At 40.4% G+C, this 18,022-nt stretch overlaps 1 pseudogene; it reads left to right on the top strand.

Moving 5' to 3' along the window:
• Positions 1-15,265: 15,265 nt before the first annotated feature.
• Positions 15,266-16,112, top strand: LOC122098306 (annotated as a pseudogene).
• The last annotated feature ends 1,910 nt before the right edge of the window (positions 16,113-18,022 follow it).

Below are 18,022 nucleotides of genomic sequence, written 5' to 3'. Positions count from 1 at the left end.
CACCGCTGCTGTCGCAGTGGCTGCGGCTGCTGGCAAGAGCTCAGATCTGTCTCCCTGTCTGGATTTTCCCTCTCTGGCACACTTGGTGTGACTTGGCTTAGGACTGTTCACTGGAACTGTAAAACTGCTTTCTATGCGATAGCTTGTTGTGCCTCCAGAATCTCCTCTGCCATCTTCCCGGAACTCTCTCTTTTTATCTTTTAAAATAAATTTTTTTGTTTAGTTCTAGTGACCATTTGATCCTTTTTTTCTTTCCTACTCTTTCTTTTCACGTTTTATTCTTTTTCATTCTTTGCATGATAAATTGCTGTTCTCATCCTCATATATACCTGTAGTTGATTATTTGACTTTAGCCCTATTGTGTACACACTTAATCCAGAAATTTATTACTCAGTTTAAAACTGCTTAGACTTAACTTCTGTAATAGCAGTACTACCTCTTAATACCTATATAATATTTTTAGCATTTTTATATTTAAGTTTTCCATATCTCCATTCTATCCCTCCTGTTCTCTTATTCTATCTGCGTTCTTCTCTGAATATTATGTCTTAAAATTTGCATAATTTTTAAGTGTTGCACTTCTAAATTTTTAATGTTTGTTTTTCTGTTTTTACTTGTCTTTTTTCTTTCTCTTTCTTCTTTTTTTCTCTCTCTACTATCATTCTATCCAAGCTATTTCCCGCTTTGATATTAGGATTTGTTTGAATTAACTCTCCCACTGCCTTTCCACATCCCTCTATGCCTATTTTTACCCACATCTCTCCCTAAACTTAATAATTTCTGTTTGCCAACTTCTTCTTTGCTGTTCGTAGCCCATTAATACTTAGTTGTTTGATGTTGAATAGATATATCTATTGAATTATATTGTATCTGCAGACTTTTGACTGTGCAACTACAGACTTTGGTTGATGCTTGCCTTAAAATAGTGTGCTAGCACAAAACTGGTTTATTTTCATCCCAAATGGGCAGAGCAATCTGGAAAAACACAAGAAAAATGGCAAGTCCAGCTATCTCGACTCCCACTAATAATAATCAGGGGACAAAAAAGATAATGAATAATCCATTGAAGAGTTCCCAAAAAGCTCTACAAATACTACTGGTAAACATGGTAGATTAAAAGATTGAAAATCTGCAAAGGACTCTCTATAAGCGTGATAGGGAGAGAGAGGAGGCAAAACAAAGGATATCATGAGTGTGAGGAAGGTACTCAAAGATTGATTCAGGAATTGCGAGAGTAGCTTGAGAACACTTAAAGAGAAATAAAGGAATTGAATGAGCAGGCTGGGATCAGTCAAAGAGAAAGTCATGAATGTCATGAGAACTACAGGAACTGTGTGAATATGAAGAAGCTAATCAAAGAGTAATAGAGGAATTGAGAGAGGGGGATGAGAATACAGAAAGATCACTAAAGGTATTCAAGGAATCCATAAATAGAGAGCTCAAACAAGTCAGGGAGGCCACAAAAGGGAATGCTGAATGGAACCTAACAGAAGGAATAGGAGTCCAAGGAAACCATAACTAATCAACTAAGTGATTTGAGAATAAATGCTGACACCAAATTAAGGAAGTAAAGAAGTCCATACAACATCTAAAACAAAGCTCCAACAAAGAATCTGAAGCCATCAAAGCCGACCAACTAGAAGGAAAAATAAAAAACAAAGTAGAAAGACTTGATAGTAGGTTAGACCATGCTGAAGATGAATTTCAGGGATTGAAGTCAGCCTAGTTATTATAAAGAAAGAACATACAACCATCCAAGACAAATCCAAGAAATATGACAGAGCTATTCAACACTTGGAAAACAACATCAGAAGGCGTAATCTGAGGCTAATGGGTGTAGAGACAGAAGTTAATGGTCTAGGAAATCTGTTTAACAGGATCCTAGCAGAGTACTTTCCAAACATGCACAAAGATAGGTCTATTCAGATACAAGAAGCTTTTAGAACACCAAATAGACGGGACCAGGATAGGACATGCCACCATCACATTATAATATACACACGATCAATTCAGACCAAAGAAAAGTTCCTTAAAGCTGTCAAGGAGAAAAGCTCAATCACCGATAAAGGGAAACCAATTAGAATCAGCTCAGATTCCTCAGCAGAAACAATTAATGCCAGAAGAGCCTAGAATGATGTATGCCATGCCCTAAAGACAAACAACTATCAACCAAGAATACTGTACCCAGATAAACTCTCCTTCAAAACCAACTAGATCACAATAAAGGCCAAGCAACCATACCCAAACTGAGAATCCAAGAACCATAGGAAGAACCAAGTTTCCACAGCCCCCAAGAAGGTGGATAAAATGGCAGCAACTCCCAAATACCTCAGTCCTATCTCTCAACATTAACGGACTTAACTCTCCAATTAAACGACATAGACTCTCTTCTTGGATTAAAAAGCAACATCCTTCTATTTGCTTCTTTTAGGAGTCACATCTTGCCCATAAAAACAAACACATTTTCAATATGAAAGGTTGAAACAAAATCTACCAAGCAAATGGCCCCCATAACCAGGCGGGAGTTGCAATCCTAATACCAGATAAAATAGACTTCAAATTAAAATTAGTGAGAAAACATAAAGAAGGTCGCCACATACTCATTAAGGGATCTCTCCTTGAGGAGGATATTACAATTCTAAATATCTATTCGCCAAACAACGGAGCACCCAAATTTATCCAAGAAAAACTACTTTCCCTCAAATCCCACATAGATCTAAAGACACAGGCCGAAATTTTCTTAATAGTGACCCAGAAGCACAACAAATCTAAGAAGGGTTGAACAAATGGGATTGCATGAAATTGCAAAGCTTCTGCATGGCAAAGGACATAACTAGCAAGATCAGTAGGAAGCCCACGGATTGGGAGAAGGTCTTCACTAGCCATATAACAGACAAGGGTCTCATATCTAAAATATACCTGCAACTCAAAAAATTAAACCCCCCAACAACAAACCTTCAAAGAAAAAACTGCCCAATAAATAATTGGGCTAAAGACATAAAGAGAAACTGCTCTGAATAGGAATGAAGGATGGCCAATAGACACATGAAGAAATGCTCAACCTCCCTAGCAATAAAAGAAATGCAAATTAAAACAGCATTGAGATACCACCTCACCGCAGTTAGAATGGCTAGAATGAAGAACTCTAATAACAACAGATGCTGGATGGCATGTGGACAGAAGGGAACCTTAATGCATTTTTGGTGGGAGTGTAAACTTGTACAACCACTTTGGGAAGTAGTATGGAGGTTCCTCAAAAGACTCCACATAGAGCTCCCCTATAACCCAGCAATCCCACTATGGGGCATTTCACCAAATGTTCACAAACAAAACTACAAGAAAGTTACCAACACAGCTATGTTTATTGCAGCCTTATTTACCATAGCTAAGATATGGAACCAACCCAGATGCCCCTCAGTAGATGAATGGATCAAGAAAATGTGGTATATATACACAATGGAATTCTATGCCTCCATCAGAAAGAATGACATTGCCCCATTTGTTAGGAAATGGAAAGACTTGGGAAAAATTATATTAAGTGAAGTAAGCCAGGCCCAAAGACACTTAGGTCCCATGGCTTCCCCTATTTGTAATAACTTGTATAAGTCTGAGTCAAGCAGAAAAGGTCAGATAAGCTGATGTTAGGGAAATGAACCCTATGATATTTATTCAAATGATTTTTTTCTTTCATGCAATTGTTTCTAACACATTTATAAGATGATTTCTTTGTTGCTTTACATGTGCCTCCACCACTGAATAACCCCTGCTTTCCCTGTATTTGATGTTATCATTTGTGGAGGGGAAGGGAAAAAACAAATCGTTTAAATAGGTGGACCCATTGCAACGAGACATACAAGTCATTATGTCAAAAACGAACTTTACAACTTTGGTGGGGGGGGGATGAGGGTTGGGTGGTGGGACGGGGGGAGAATGGGAGGGGAAGGGGAAACAAAGGAGGAGGCTACAATGCTTTATCAGAAATGTACTCATTGTCTTGCCCATGTAATTGTAACCCCTCTGTACAGTATTTTCACAATAAAAAAGTGGTCTAATTTGGAAAATGTTCCATGTAATGGTGAGAAAAAATGTATTCTGATGCTGCTGGGTGAAATATTCAGTAGTTTTCTGTTAAATCTAGCTGATCTAGGCAGTTCTTTTGATCTGCAGTTTCTCTGTTGAGTTTTTTCGAGTTGATCTATGTATTGTGGATAGTGGTCTTTTAAAGTCCCCAACAATTCTTATCTTTGGATCTATTTGAGATTTTGGGGAAAGTAGTATCTGTTGGATAAATTTCGGTGATCCATTGTTTGGCGAATAGTATTTAGTATTGCAATATCCTCCTGAAAGAAAGATCTCTTAATTCGTATGTAGTGAACTTCTTTATCTCTTCTCACTAATTTTAATTTGAAGTCTATTTTATCTGATGTTATGATTGCAATTCCTGTCTGTTTATACGGGCCATTTGCTTGGTAGATTTTGTTCCAGACTTTCATGTTCAAAGTGTATTTGTTTTTATGAGCAAGGTGTGATTCCTGAAGGCAGCAGATAGAAGGATGTTGCTTTTTAATCCAACTAGACAGTGTATGTCGCTTAATTGGAGAGTTAAATCCGTTAATATTGAGAGAAAGGACTGAGAAGTGTTTGGTAGTTTCTGCCATTTTATCCGCCTTCTTGGGGGCTGCCTCAACTTGGTTCTTCCTATGGTTTTTGGATTCTCAGTTTGGGTGCCATTTCTTTGTCTTTATTGTGATCTTGTCCGTTCTGTCTGTGTAGGACATCTTTAAGTATCTTTTGTAGGACCGGTTTGGTGGAGATATATATTTTTTCAGTTTTTCTTTTCTATGGAAGATTTTTATTTCACCTTCGGTTATGAAGGAGAATTTAGCTGTTTACAGTATTCTTGGTTCATACTTTGTCTTGGTTCATACTTTGGCATGCATCATTCCAGGCTCTTCTTGCTTTAATTTACTCTGATGAAAAAAATGAAGTTATTCTAATTGTTTTCCCTTCATAGATGATTGATCTTTTCTCATTGACAGCTTTAAGGATCTTTTCCTTGGTCTGAATTGATCTTGTGCATATTATAATGTGACGGTGGGATGTCCTGCTCTCGTCTGGTCAATTTGGGGTTCTAAACATTTCTTGTATCTGAATAGGCCTATCCTTTTGCATGTTTGGGAATTTCTCTGCTAGGATCCTGTTAAACAAATTTCCTAGACCATTATCTTCTGTTTCAAGGTGCTCCTCTACACACATTATTCTCAGATTAGGCTTTCTGATGGTGTCTTCCAATTGCTGAATATATCTATCATTTTTCTGGATTTGTCATGGATAGTTGTACATTGTTTCTGTATAATATCTAGGCTGTCTTCATTTACCGAGATTCGATCTTCTGCATGGTCTAACCTACTGTCAAGACTTTCTTCTTTGTTTTTTATTCATTTTCCTTCTAATTGTTTGGTTTTGATTACTTCAAATTCTTTGTTGGAGCTTTGTTTTAGATCTTGAATGGACTTCTTTACTTCCTTAATTTGGTGTTCAGTTCTTATTCTCAAATCACTTAGTTGTTTGGTTATGGTTTCCTTATACTCCCATTCCTTCTGTCGGGTTCCATTCAGCATTCCCTTTGTGGTCTCCCTGAATTCTTTCAACTGTCTGTTTATGGATTCCATGAATGCCTCTATTGAACTTTGTTTATTCTCGTCCCTCCCTTGCAATTCCAGTGTTACTCTTTGATTAGCTTCCTCATTTTCATGCAATACCTGTAGTTCTCTTTGACTGTTCTCAGCTTGTTCACGCAATTCCTGACATTCTCTTTGTCTGTTTTCAGCCTGCTCATGCAATTCCTATAATTCTATGATGGTTCTCAGCCTGCTCACACAATTCCTTTATTTCTCTTTGAGTGTTCTCAACCTATTCATGCATTTCTGTATCAATCTTTGAGTAGCTTCCTCATGCTCATGAGATTACTGTATTGATCTTTGGTTTGCTTCCTCTATCTCCCTATCATGTTCACACTGAGTCCTTTGCAGGTTTTCTATCTGTTCATTCACCATGTTTCCAAGTAATATTTATTGAGCTTTTGGGGAACTCTCCTCTGGAATACTGGTTATCATGAGTGGGAGTTGAGATACCAGGACTTTCATTTTTCTTGTGTTTTTCTGGCTTGTTCTGCCCATTTGATATGAAAGTTTTCTGCTAGAATACTTTTGAAGGCATGCATCAACCAAAGTCCTGCAGTTGCACAGGCAAAAGGACACAGATATAATCTAGTTCAACAGATACAATCTATTCAACATCAAACAACTATGGATTAATGGGCTAACAACAGCAAGGACGAATTTGGCAAACCAGAAATTATTATATTTAGGGACAAATGTGAGGAAAAATAGGATTAGAAGAATGTAGAGAGGTAAAAGGAGAGTGAATTTAACCAAGTTCTAATCTCAAAGAGGGAAATGGATTGGACAGAATAGTAGGAGAGAGAAAAAAAGACAAGAAAAAATGGGAAAAACAAATATTTAAGTTTAATAAATGAATCTTAAAAATTATCTAAGTTTAAGGTGATATTGAGAGAAGAAAAAGATACGATGAGAGGAGGGGAGGGATAGAAAGGAGACATGAAAAACTAAAAAATAAAAATTCTCAAAAATTATATAGGCCTAAAGAGATAATACTGCTATTACAGAATTTAAGGCTAAGAAGTTTTGTTTTGAGTAATAAAATTCTTGATTAATGTGTATACAATGGGGGTAAGGTCTAATATTTGACAATGGGCATATATCTGAAGATGAGCAGAACAGCAAATAAGTCACACACAAAAACAAGGAAACAGAAGAAAAATGAAAAGAATGAAAAAGAAAAAAAAAGATAAAAAGACCAAAAGGTCAGTAGAGATTTAAACAAAGCACACTCACACACACATACACCTAAAATAAAAATTAGGAGGGGAGAAAAAAATGAATAGAAAACAATTTTTTTAAAAAATTAAAAATTAAAAAAGGTACCAAAAAGAGTTCTTTTTTTTTGCGGGGGGGGGGGGGGGGGAAGTAGATGGGAAGAACCTGTATCACCCTGTGTCTGTAACCAGTCTCTTGGTGGAGTCTTTAGTCTGCTTGTGGTGTTTGGTTTGCCTGTGGCTTGATTGGTTTCTTAAGTCAATTTGTTGGAGCAGGCAGAAAAATGATCAGGATTTTGTGATCCTCCTCCCAGTATAGTTCAATGAGAGGGAGATCTGCTTTGAGTTTCACAAAAGAGGGAGATGGCTGTTTCCTCTAATTTGAAGATGCTGTGATGAGGCTATGTTCTGGGTAGAATTGAGGCCTTTTAGCAAATTGCAGCTTTTCCCTGAGGGGTAACTTCTGAGACACTCACAGAGCCCAGCCTAGAGCCATTATCAGGGTTTATGTTTACTGAATTTCACTTGTCTGTCTAGGCTGCTGCAGGGAGGGGCAGCCTCTGGCTCTGTTTACCCAGTGAAGAAAGTCACTCCCCTCGGGGCAGAGCTTTGTCTGCCTGGGCTGGGTGATTTTTCCCAGGGAGGAGCTGAGCCTGGCAGGTCAGGTCAGGTGCCTGAGACCTCCTAAATGACTCTTTTGTTTTTTTTCCAAGGCCTGAGATGGAGCTTGCTGCTCAACTGGGCCTTTTCAATATCAAATATGGAGGTCTCCGGGGGTGAGGATGGTAAGGGTGGCCTTCCCTCCTCTGTTCCCTAAGAAGGAGTGAGTATGTCAGGATTCTACTCACGCTGGAGTCTTGGTTCCTGGGTTGTCTCTGGTCTGTGATATGCAGGATGAAGATATCTGCTACTTATCAGTTCTTTCTGGTTTTAAGTAGAATCCGGTCACCTGCTGTGTCTGGCACCATTGTCCCAGACTCTGTGTTGTTCTTTTGGCGGCTAGGCTGCTGCCGTTGCCGCCACCACCACAGCTGCAGCTAATGGCAAGTGCTCAGATCTGTCTCCTTGTCTGGATTTTCCCTCTCTGCCCAAACTGTACTGTGATGGCACACTTGGTCATTCTCTGACCTAGGACTCTTCAGTGGAACACTACAACTATTTTCTATGTGAGAGCTTGTTTAGCCTCTAGCTTCTCCTCCTCCATCCTCCCCTAAAGTAATCTGTTGTTGCTTTTTAAAAAACTGGTGACAGTTTCTCATGCCTGTAATCATAACAACTCAGGTGGCTGAGATCTGATAATCGAGGATTAATAACAGCCTGGATAAGAAGGTCTGTGAGACTATTATCTCATTAACTGGTTACCAAGAAACTAAAAGGGCCCTGTGGGCCAAACTAGTAGAGTGATAGCCTTGAGCACAAGAGAATAGGGATTTCAATCAGGCCCTCAGTTCAAGCTTCTCATATTAAAAAATGTTAAAAACAATTTGCCATCATTTGTAATTTCAGCATCCTCAAGTAGTGGTTTATTTAAAGCCAATTTGCATCTCAGTTTGCACGTATTTGGGTGGGGGAACTAAACTTATATAACATTTAAAAGAAAATAAATGAGCACAAGGGTACAGGTGGCTCACGCCTGTAATCCTACCTTCTCAGGAGGCTGAGAAATGAGGATGTTGGTTCAAAGCCAGTCTTGGGCAGAAAAGTTCCCATGAGACTGCTATTTCCAATTAACCACTAAAAAACAAGAAATGGCACTATGGTTTAATCTTGTATGGCAGAGTGCTAAACTTGAGCAAAGAAGCTCTGGGACAGCACCCATGCCCTGTGTTCAAGCCTATGTCTGCAGGAAAAAATAAAGATTTCAGGGTTGGGAAGGTGGCTAAGTGGTAGAGTGCTTGCCTTGCATGTATGAGCCTTTGGGTTCGATTTCTCAGTACCACATAAGCAGAAAAGCCAGAAGTGGCACTGTGGTTCAAGTGGTAAAGTGATATCCTTGAGGTGAAGAGCTGAGGGACAGTGCCCAGGCCCAGAGTTCAGGACCCATCATGGACAAAAAACGAACAAAAAAAAGAGTTCAAACAAATGATGTGCAAAATAGACTATACACTAAAGATGAAAGATTAAATTAATACATTAATAATTAAAATGATGAACATTGTTCCAATTTTGTAGGTGGTGAATGTAGCAGAAAAAGTGATAAGATATAATGATTCATTTCTAACAACTTTTCCATTTTTCAAACTCATTTACTACTTTTAAACTAAAGAGGCACGTAAGTATCACTTTACAGAAAAACAAAACTGTACATGTATTTTAGCCTGAATTCCACATTTTATAATTTGCCTTTTAGATACCTTTATTTAATACTTCACATCTTTCCAGTATTTGGTTATATCAAAATTCCTCCCTTCCTTCTTTTCTTCCTTCCATTCCTTCATATTCTTTCCTCCTTTCAATCTTAGCAATTAAACTCAGGGCTTCATGAATTTTAGGTAGGTGCTCTACAAAGTGAGCCACACACCTGCTCTTTTCGCTTTAGTCACTTTTGTTTTTGTTGGTCATGTGGTTTGAACTCTGAACCTGTACACTGTCCCTGCACTCTTCAGCTCAAGGCGAGTGCTCTACTGTTTCAGCCACAGTGCCACTTCTAGTTTTCTAGTGGATTATTGAGATAGGAGTCTCACACACTTTTCTGCCTAGATTTGCTTTGAACTGGGATCTTCAGGTCTCAGCCTCCTGAGTAGCTAAGATTACAGGCATGAGCCACCTGTGCTCAGCGCTGCTGTAGCCATTTTTATGACAGGGTTTTCTGTTTATGACCAGGCCACCATGGATCACAATCCCTCGATGACAGGGAGGGTTGTGTGTAGCAAGTCAGACACAGTGGGGAAACAACTTTCTCTGCCCATCACAGGGAGAATTTTGGAGGGTTGCATTAGAAATTTCTAGAAGTGGGTTGTGAAGAGAATTCTGCTTCCAGGAGTCTCTTTCCACTTCCCAGCATTCTAGTCCTGCCACAAAGGGTCTATGGTAGAAGGCTCAGGATGGAGAGGGCAGACTCTCATTTTCCTTGTCACCAATCTGCCCACAGCATCAATTGTTCCATCTTAACTATTTGGATGGACTTCTACCCTGATGATTTTTATGAGCATAAGAAACTTGACATCCTGAAAAAACTTACACAGTATGACAAGATCAACATGCCCTCTTCAGACTTGCTGTTCTGCTTACATATTCTTCTGGACCAGCTGGAGCAATGCATGACCCGTGAGACCAAGGAAAAGAGTAAATAGTCCTTGTTTAGATGCCTTAGAGCTTTTGAGTAGGGATGGAATCTAGGCCTCAAGGGATGGGCCTGCTTTGCCAAGAGCCCTTTGTACTACCCAGCTTGGCAAAATGTCCTTTTATGGATGTTCTATGCCGGGTAATGCCTGTTCCCTTTTTAAAAGAACTTGGACATAACCACTCATTAGAAACACCCTACCTTCTCATCAGTGTTCAGCCCAAACTCAAGTTCTACAGCTTCTCCTACTAAATCCTCATAGAAGTTTAGTCACACTTTAACTTCTAGAGTCTAATCTAAGACTCCTGTACCTATTTACATTCTTATGTTTGTGTCACTGTACAGAACTTCCTGCTGAACTCCAGATAAAGAACCCATCAGTGATGTCGCCTATTGTGACTGATGGAGATTGGAAGCCAAAACTGGACTCCAGAAAGCATGTGAACATAGAGGCTTTTTTCAATGTGTAGAAAGGCCCAACTAGGTTTTGAGTCCTGTGGACATCCCACTGGTTCTGAACTCCACATGTGATGTAGGTGTACCTGCACATACCACCAAGGAAGAAGATGATCCAGAATGTCTTCCATTGATGCTCACAATTCACCTAGATCACATCCAAACCAGTAAAAAATGTTTTGGTCCTGGAGTGCAGGGTAAATATGTGCTAATGGAAAATGACCCCAGTCTATGTTCAAGAAAACCAATAAGTTAGGTCCAAAGTCTAGATTCAGTTGAGGGAAGGGAATCTGTCCTCACAGAATATCCAGACCAATCTGTCCTTCTGCTGGGGATCCAATTTCCAATTGAGAAATAAGATCTGTCCCTCCATAGACTCGGGAAGAAAATACTGCCTTTAATGAGGAAGTAGATCCTTTTGAGGACTCTGAGGCAGAATTTGTGTCTGAAGCCAACTTAGAAGACAATCCAGATTTAGAGATTGCTTCCCCCTTCTTTAGAAAATCGTTATATTTCTTTTTGGTCCTGATTGTTGTAAAATGATCATTCTAGTTATTTTTCTAAAGTTATTAAAATGTCAGTGTTTATGTTATATTATATAATTCATGAGCCTTAAATGTGTTTTTTTTTCAACCTACAATGTAAAGCACCATGCACATGTGTTCTGTGTGTGGGAAAACAGAGTGACAGTGGGATGAACAAGAGAGCCTATTGGATATAAAGGGAATGGTTAAATGCACAGGGAGTTGCAAGGAAGCCAGGCCATGCCTGCATGGGGTGATAAGGTGGCTAAAAAAGATCTAGGACATACCAGATCAGATGACCTAGAAAGCTGTTCTGTCAATTGGGACAAATGCCACAATACTTATAGTGGTATGTGGGACTTTCTTCCAACAGTGAGTTCAAGTCTGTATACATATTCATTGTGCTTTGGGAAATATTGAAGAAAAATTTGGCTCCATTAACATAAAAATTCTACTTAGGGCTGAATATATTTGACAAAATACATAAGAAATATCGACACTGGAAAGTATAAGCCATCATCAATAGAAGAAAGAAGGCTTATATAGATCGACAAACACAAAATCAGGGAGCAATTAAATCAGTTATATGGAAATACATGTTATATTCATTACATTTTATATAGTATATTATATGATATGTAAGATCAAATATGATTTTTCATACTACAAGGGCTTTTAACTTTTTCAATCTTAAGTATTTTTTCACATAATATTAGTGTAAAATATTATTGGGGAAAGTGGTAATATAACTTTGATTATAATTATATGAATATATATTTTTGTGTTTCTAGATATAACACTGATTATAAATAGATGGATAAATAAAAACATATATTTGTATATCTGTCTATGAGGTGAATATAATGAAACAGGCTACACGATGTATAAAAAGGCAGTTATGAGTTAGTATATGAGACTCAGGCCTGTAATCCTAGTGATGTGGGAAGCTGGGTTCTGAGTTTTAGTTTCTCTTACCCCCATGCCATTAGATTTTCAGAGAAGACCTGGTCCCTCGAGTGTAGCCAAGCGACACGTATGCAGTAGGATCACATTCTGTGACCCCAGAGGAAAGTCAGTAGAAGTCAGGACAAGCCTCTTATGCTATGACAGTCTACTCAGTTCCTGTGACAAGATGGCCATCTGTAGAACATCAGATGGAAAGTTGGCATTCCCTCCCAAAATGTTTTTGACTATCCTGAATTAAACCTTATTTCCCTTCCCAAGTTGCAAACACATAGAAATATGCCAAGGGCTCAAGAGAGATGGACAAAGACTTACAAATACATAAAATTATATACTTTTTTTTGGGTCCGGTTGTCAGCTTGAACTCTGGGCCTGGGTGCTATCCATCAGCTCTTCAGCTCAAGGCTAGCGCTCTACCACTTGAGCCACAGGGCCACTTCCAGCTTATTTTCTTTTTACTTATGTGGTTCTGAGGAATCGAACTCAGAGCCTCATGCATGCAAGGCAAGCACTCTACCACTAACCACCTTCCCAGCCCCAAAATTATATACTTTGTTTCAGTAATTCAATGACAAATCATCAAAGGCATATCTTGAATTTTCTTTTTTTAATGGAAATGGGAATATACACTGAGTGCATTAGGGAGTAAGTGACAGTTAGGATGCTGAGTTGTGGAATTGACTCCTGGGCATGGGAGACACTTGCCTTGGAGAACTTGTGTGGAGATGCGTCTCCGCACACAGTTTCACAAAACAATGCCCATAACTTGTATGATGTCATAGCCATCTTTCCATAGCAGCAAATAGGTGTCAGGCACTGATCTTGCTCTGAGGCGGACTCAGCAACACAGAAAGGCACAAAGAATGAGAGGGAATGACTGCTAGCCACCAGACGTCAGCTTCAAGAGCCGTCTTGACCAGAAGCTAAGATAAATTGAGCTGGAGAAGGCTGATCCCTATGCAAGGCTCCTGAGCACTAAGGACCAGGCACTGTTATAGGTGTTGGAGAAACAAGTGAATGTGGCTCTCTCCTCATCAATTTCATGCTGAAAAGAAAACCAGAAATCATAATGATAATTTTTATAAATCAGAGACATGACATTGGTAGTTTTGTGGCAACAACTTCACAGCGGTTATGTGAGGAGATATTCCTGAGGAGGAGATAGTTAACCTGAGAGCCATCATCCATGCAATTAACTAGAAGCAGGTACTCCAGGCAGTAAGAGCAGCAAGTACATCCCTCATTGATGGGAAAGGATGTAACTTGCTTCAGAAAAGGAATACATCACTGACGTGCTTGCTTGTGAAGTAAGAATAAAAAGGTACAATGAAGAAAAAAAGATCAGACATGAAGATCTGAATAAATTATATAGATATTGGATGCTGCGAGTTACAAGAAGAAAAATTCTGATGTTATTCTAAATCTGAAATAACCCACTGGAACCAAAATGCTCACATAGTACCTAGACACATCTGATTCACCTAGAGAATACTTTTAAAATGTGATTCTAGCCAGGTTCTGGTGGCTCACAACTGGAATGCGAGCTACTCGGGAGGCCGATACCTGAGGATCACGTTTGAAGCAAGCCCAAAGAGGAAATTTGGAAATACTCATCTCCAATTAACCACCAAAATTATGGACTTGAAGCTGTGCTTCAACTGGTAGAGCACTAGCCTTGAGAAAAAATTAAAGGACAGCACCCAGGCTCTAGGTTCAAATCCCTGGACTTCACAAAACAAAAAGTCAACAAATAAAATTTGGTGCTCAGTCGATCATCACTTAGCATTCTACTTCAATGTATTTAGTATGAGCCTAGGAAGTTACATCTTTAGCAAATGCTCTCCCCTCATATTCTGCTTCATTACCAGTATTCAAACCCCTGGCATTACCAAAGTCTCCTCCCAGTTAGCATAGCAGTCTACCACTGGGAATTAATAGATATATTTTTATTAATCATAATCTAGCCACACACATCAAATGAGTAGTAGCCACATTCCACTATTCTGAATGTTTTTTCTCCCCCTTTGAGTTAATAAACCTTACCATTAAAAACTATAGAATACTTATTAAATTAAGTCAACAGTCATCATTCTTCCACCCAATCTTGTAACCTAATTTATGTGGTTTTTTTTGTTTCTTTGATGTTGGTGCCCTGTATCTTGTATGTACATTTCTCTAGCTTTGGGAGGTGAAGGGAAAAAACCAAATGCTTAACTAGGGATAAAGTTGGACCCATTTTAACAATGAGATCAAGACACTATGTTCAAAACGAACTTTACAATTTAGGCAGGGAGTGGGAAGGAGGGATGGAAAGAAGTAGTTGTGGAGGTGGAAGGGTAGGGATGGTAGGGGAAAAACAAAGGAGGAAGTATCAATGCTTGAGAGGAAATGAACTCATTACCTACCTTATGTAACTGCCATCCCTTTGTACATTATTTTTACAAAAAAAACGTATTAAAAAAGATGAAAAGACCCAGAAATAAAACTACATACTTACAATCATCTGATATTCGACAAAAGAGTGAAAGATGTAATGTGGAAAAAACATAGCCTTGCCGGGTGACTGTGGCTCATGCCTTTAATCTAGCTAATCAGAAGGCTGAGATCTGAGAATGGTTGTTGAAAGCCAGCAGGGCCAGGGAAGTCGATGAGACTCTTAGCTCCAATAAACCACAAGAAAATGGGAAGTGGAACTGTGGTTCAAGTACTAGCCTGGAGATGAAATGCTGAGGGGTAGCTCCGAGGCCGAGGGTTCATGACCGACACACACAGACACAGACACAGACACACAGACAGACAGACAGACAGACACACACACACACACACACACACACCCCACACATACACAGACATCATAGCCTCTTCAACTATTGGTGTTGGGAAAACTGGACATCAATAGCCAGAAAACTGGAAGTGGATCTCTGCTTGCACTAACATCAACTCAAAATGGATTAACTACATTAAAATCAGCCAAACTACTCTAAGACAGAAAAAGGGTGACATTAGAACTTATAGGTACTGAGGTGGAAGCTGGGCAGCTGCACGCCGAGCACCGGTAGTTGCGCTCCAGATCCTGCAATCTCACACTGCGTGCCTCGACCCAGTAACTGCTTACTCCAGTTGGCCCCTGCAATGGGCGCCATGCTTCCTGCGGCGCCCGGTGCTCAGGGCAGCTCTACTCACCGCCCTGGCCCTGCTCCTCAGGCCACCGGTGACGAGGGTCCCATCTTGCAATGCGAGCATTGTGATGGGATCGCGCTGGCCCAGTGCGAGCCTCTGCCTGCAGTGCCTGCGTGTGCCGAGCTGGTGCGCGAGCCAGGCTGTGGCAGCTGCCTGACATGTGCTCTGCGGGAGGGCCAGCCTTGAGGTGTCTACACAGAACTCTGCAGCTAGGGACTCAGCTGCCAGCTGCCACCAACCGAGCCACGCCCACTGCAGGCGCTGCTGGATGGCCGCGGGTTCTGCGCCAATGCCAGCGTCCTGGCCGGCTGAGCGCCTACCTGCTGCTGGCGCCCTCTGCCTCAGTGAGTCAGAGGAGGACCTAGGCATGGGGAGCTTGGAGAGCCATGCCCCTCCCAGCACACATAGGGTGCCTGACTCCAAGTTCCATTCCATTCACGCGAAGCTGGACACCATCAAGAAAGGTCACACAAAGGACAGCCAGCACTACAAAGTCGACTATGAGTCCCAGAGCACGGACACCCAGACCTTCTCCTCGGAGTCCAAACTGGAGATAGAATATGGTCCCTTCCTTAGAGAGATGCAAGACACCTTGAATCACCTGAAGTTCCCCAATGTGCTGAGTCCCAGGGGTGTGCACATCCCCAACTACGACAAGAAAGGATTTTATAAGAAGAAGCAGTGTCGCCCCTCCAAAGGCAGAAAGCGTGGCATCTGTTGGTGCGTGGACAAGTATGGTCAGCCCCTCCCAGGCTTCGACAGCAAGGGCACGGACGACTTGCACTGCCTCGGCATGCATAGCCAGTAGACCCCACTGCATCAGTTAAATTAGAGCTCCAATACGCCTTACTTTACACAAAAGACTGCCACGGACAGAACAGTACCTGCCTACAGCCTCCACTTACATTACTTTTTGTGATGACCTGGTTTTTTGTGTGTTTTTTAAAGAAAACCAAAGTTTAGACAGAGATTTTAGAAATGTCTATTGCTCCTTTAAATGGTAAACTTGAGCATCTTTCCACTTTTCAGTAGTCAGAAAAGAAAATTAATTTCTCTGTTGCTTTCTGTAAAAATAACTGATTCTCCTGCCCAAAGCAGCGGACTTGATCCCCTTCTAGAAACCTCTCCACATCTGCCCATTGGAACAGCTGACCTTCTGCCTCCCTCACTTCAGTGGCTATTGTGGAAGACACCTCCTCATTGCCCTCCACACTGCTCAGGCCTCATGGAGAACAGGAAGGTCAGAAACTCAAATCACCTGGACATCTCTACCATACATGAGACCCCTGGGCCTCCTGATACTATCTTTGATTCCAAGCCATGGACCCCTGGGCCGCAAAGCTTCTTCATTATCTGCAAGTGACTTGATCTGCTTGGAAAATACTGGAGAGATTGAGGTGGAATATAACTGACCAAGAAAGTTCTATAAAACTGACCCAAAAAAGTTCTAGCACATTGTAAATGCAGATCTTTCTGACCTCCCTCCATTAGGCAGCTTTTCAAGGATGGAGCCCAGTGGAAGGCCCAGGGTGGCCTTGGTTGTGGTCCAGCAGGGCATGGGGGAGGCTGGGGGTGTACCCCACACCTCACAGGCCTCACCAGTAATGGATTAATCGCTCTGGAGACAACAACAACAACAACAAAATGTTTTCTAATTTAACTCCTAGTTTGGGGTTGAGGATAATAAACTGTTTAAAGGCAAAAGTTTATTTTCACCCCTCATCTTTATTCTTCACCTAACAAAACAATGGTGTGTAATGTTATCTAAACAGGAAAGATGAACAGCTTGTTGAGAGAGCCTCATAGGGCACTGGGAACATGTAGCGAATACCTTGTGTTTGTTGAACTTGGAATCCAACTCATACTTTATAATTCACACATATATGCAGAGAGAGAGAGATATGTTCTCAATGGTTAACATTGTATACAGCATAGCCCAACTATAATAGGATTCATACTAGATAATCCTAGATAGTGTTAATTACTAGAAGGTGTAACTATGGCTGTGATCAGGAGAGGACACTCAGTCCAGGCTGGGCTTTTCTCTCCCCAAGGCCAAACCCATGGCAGTGTTGGGTGTGTGGCGATTGTCCTGCCCTACACAGCAGAGAGCTCTCCTTAAGAACAAAAAGAGGTCTCAAGACAGTCTGCCAACCTATTACGAGCTTTCCTTTATTTTTTAAATTTTTGGGGGGGGAAAGTATTTTTGAAAAATTTTGTCTTGCGATGTATTTATAAAAGTAAATAAAGTTTTACCATCAAAATAATAATTAAAAAAATACTTTTAGGTACTGGCATGAACTTCCTGAATAGAATCCCAGAGGCATAACAGATAGGAAAGAGACCCAACAAATGGGACTACATCAAAGGAAAAAACCTACACAGGCTAGAGACCTAGCCACTAAACTAAAAAGACAGCCAACAAATTGGGAAAAGATATTAACCTGCAATACATCAGACAAAGGGCTAATTTTCAATGTATACATGGATCTCAAGAAACTACCCCTCCCAAAACTAATAAACGAATCACCAAATGGGCAGAGGAGCTAAGGAGAGACTTCTCATAAGAAGAGGTAAGAATGGCAAAGAAACATATCAGGAAAGGTTCATCATCCCTGGCCATAAAGAAAATATAAATCAAAGTAATTCTGAGATACCATCTTATCCAAATATCTTGAATTAGACAACAAATATTGGGGGGAAAGTGGAGAAATTAGA

The sequence above is a fragment of the Dipodomys spectabilis genome, unplaced genomic scaffold, assembly GCF_019054845.1.
Source record: "Dipodomys spectabilis isolate Male_0828 unplaced genomic scaffold, ASM1905484v1 ptg000473l, whole genome shotgun sequence".
Lineage (NCBI taxonomy): Eukaryota > Metazoa > Chordata > Mammalia > Rodentia > Heteromyidae > Dipodomys > Dipodomys spectabilis.
The sequence above is the reverse complement of the archived record's forward strand: the minus strand, read 5'-3'. Positions and strand labels throughout refer to the sequence as shown.